We start from the raw sequence: 3,211 nt of genomic DNA on the forward strand, positions 1-3,211 counted from the left end.
GAACATGGGTATCCATCCCCTCAAGCATTTATCCTTTGAGTTACTAACAATCTAATTACTCTCTTTATATTATTTTTTAAAAATACAACTAAGTTATTATTAGCTATCGTCAACCTGTTGTGCTATCAAATAATAGGTCTCATGCATTCTATTTTTTTGTACCAATTAACCATCCCTACTTCCCCCAGCAAGTCCCTTACTACCCTTCCCAGCCTCTGGTAACCATTCTTCTACTCTCTATGCCCATGAGTTCAGTTGTTTTGTTCTCACTTATACCACAAATAAGTGAGAACATGTGGTGTTTGTCTTTCTGTGCCTGGCTCATTTTCACTTAATATAATGACCTTATTCTTTTTTTTTTTTTTTTTTTTTTTTTTTTTGTTTTTTTTTTTTTTTTTTTTTTTTTTTTTTTTTTTTTTTTTTTTGAGGCAGACTCACCGTCTCCCAGGCTGGAGTGCAATGGCACAATCTCAGCTCACTGTACTCCGCCTCCTGAGTTCAGGCGATTCTCCTACCTCAGCCTCCCAAGTAGCAGGGATCATAGGCACCCATCACCATGCCTGGCTGATTTTTGTATTTTCAGTAGAGACGAGGTTTCACCATGTTGGCCAGGCTGGCCTCCAACTCCTGACCTCAAGTGATCTGCTTCCCAAAGTGCTGGGATTATAGGCATGAGCTACTGCACCCTGTGCAGATATCTCTTTGATACACTGATTTCCTTTCTTTCACCCAGCAGTGGGATTGCTGGATCATATGGTAGCTCAATTTTTAGTGTTTTGAGGAACCTTCAAACTGTTCCCCATAGTGGTTGTACTAATTTACATTCCCCCCGACAGTGGTAAAGTGTTCCCTTTTCTCCACATCCTCACCAACATTTGTTACTGCCTGTCTTTTGGATATAAGCCATTTTAACTGGGGTGAGATGATATCTCACTGTAGTTTTGATTTGCATTTATCTGACAATCATTGATGTTGATCATCTTTTCATGTGGCTGTCTGCCATTTGTATGTCTTCATTTGAGAAATGTGTATTCAAATCTTTTGCCCATTTTTCGATTGGATTATTAGATTATTTTCCTATAGAGTTGTTGGAGCTTCGTATATATTCTGGTTATTATTCCCTTGTCACCTGGGTAGTTTGAAAATATTTTATCCCATTCTGTGAGTTGTCGTGTCCCTTTGTTGATCATATGCTTTACTGTGCAGAAGCTTTTTAACTTGATATTATCCTGTTTGTCCATTTTTGCTTTGGTTGCTTGTGCTTCTGGGGTTACTAGTCAAGAAATCTGTGCCCAGTCCAATGTCCTGGAGATTTTCCCCAATGTTTTCCCATAGTAGTTTCATAGTTTGAGGTCTTAGACTTAAGTCTTCAATCCATTTTAATTTGGATTTTGCATATGGTGAGAGATAGGGATCTAGTTTCATTCTTCTGTATATGGGTATCCAGTTTTCCCAGCACCATTTGTTGAAGATCCTGTCTTTTCCCCATGTATGTTCTTGGCACCTTTGTTGAAAATGAGTTCACTGTAGGTATGTGGGTTTCCATATCATTTTATACCTTGCTTTTCTTCTTTCTTTCTTTCTTTCTTTCTTTCCTTCTTTCTTTCTTTCTTTTCCTTCCTTCCTTCCTTCCTTCCTTCCTTCCTTCCTTCCTTCCTTCCTTCCTTTCTCTCTCTCTCTCTCTCTCTCTCTCTCTCTTTCTTTCTTTCTTTCTTTCTTTCTTTCTTTCTTTCCTTCTTTCTTTCTTTCTTTTCCTTCCTTCCTTCCTTCCTTCCTTCCTTCCTTCCTTCCTTTCTCTCTCTCTCTCTCTCTCTCTCTTTCTTTCTTTCTTTCTTTCCTTCCATCTGTCTGTCTCTCTCTCTCTCCCTCTCTTTCTTCCAACAGATATGAGATCTCACTCTACAGCCCAGGCTGGTCTTGAACTCCTGGGCTCAAGCATCCTCCTGCTTTGGGCTCCTAAAGTATTGGGATTACATGTATGAGCCAATGCACCCAGCCTATACTTTGTGTTTTAAATTTGTTTCAGAGAGTGTACCATATTAGTACATTTTTTTGCCTAGCTGTGTACTATTTCATTGCATGAATGCACCATATTCCTATAACTTAACAAAAAGAAAAAGAAAAGCTTGGGGGGTTTCCTGACTCTAAAGGTAGAAATTCCTGAAAAAGAGATGGGGGTTTCACTTTGTTGCCCAGTCTGGTCTTGAACTCCTGGCCTCAAGTGATCCTCCCAAAGTGCTGAAATTATAGGCATGAGCCACTACATCCAGTAAAAAATTTTGAAAAAATACATATTTTTTAAAACCCATGAATAAAAATCACATCAAATATAGTTACCATCACATTTCCATGTATTTCTTTCTAGATTTCTATTCTAGAAAGAATAGAAATACATTTCCATGTATTTCTTTCTAGATTTCTATTCTAAAATAAAATTATTTTATTTTTTTCAGGACAAACCACTGGAAAACTGGAGAGAGAGAAAAATACAGAGGATCACAGCTACAGGGAGCAGAAGCCACTGGAGCCAGGCACTGGTAGAAACAGAAACAGTAATTGATAAATTCCTGGAGGCTGAGTGTGGACTAACTTGAGAAGTAAAAACTTCTAGGGAATAGCCCTGACACTGTCTTTCTTTCTTTTTGTTTTTCAGAGATGGAGTCTTGCTGTGTTGCCCAGGCTGGTCTTGAACTCCTGTGCTCAAACATCCTCCTGCCTCGGACTCCCAAAGTGCTAGGATTACAGGCGTGAGCCACTGTGCCTGACTGACACTTTTCAAGCCCCACCAGGTTCTCATGGTGAAGGCCTGAAGAGAAATCTCCCATACTTTTGGCAGGGAGAAGAGAAAACTAACTACTCTCAAATACACCCACAGAAGAAATAACCCTTGTAAAATATGCCCAGAGCCTTCTATTCTCCTTAATAAAGGCCTGCCCTCAAGGAAAACTAGTGTAATTTACTGGAGCCATATCTGAGATAAAGGAAGGGCGATTGGACAACTCTAGTTCCCCCTAGTCTTCTTTCTTTATGTAAGAGGAGGGTTAAAAAAAAAAAAAAGAAAAAGAAAGAATAAGAAACTTGGCTGGGCATGGTGGCTCATGCCTGTAATCCCAGCACTTTGGGAGGCTGAGGTGGGCAGATCATGAAGTCAGGAGTTCGAGACCAGTGTGACCAACATGGTGAAACCCCGTCTCTACTAAAAATAAAAAAG

The sequence above is a fragment of the Cebus imitator genome, unplaced genomic scaffold (assembly GCF_001604975.1).
Source record: "Cebus imitator isolate Cc_AM_T3 unplaced genomic scaffold, Cebus_imitator-1.0 Scaffold71, whole genome shotgun sequence".
Lineage (NCBI taxonomy): Eukaryota > Metazoa > Chordata > Mammalia > Primates > Cebidae > Cebus > Cebus imitator.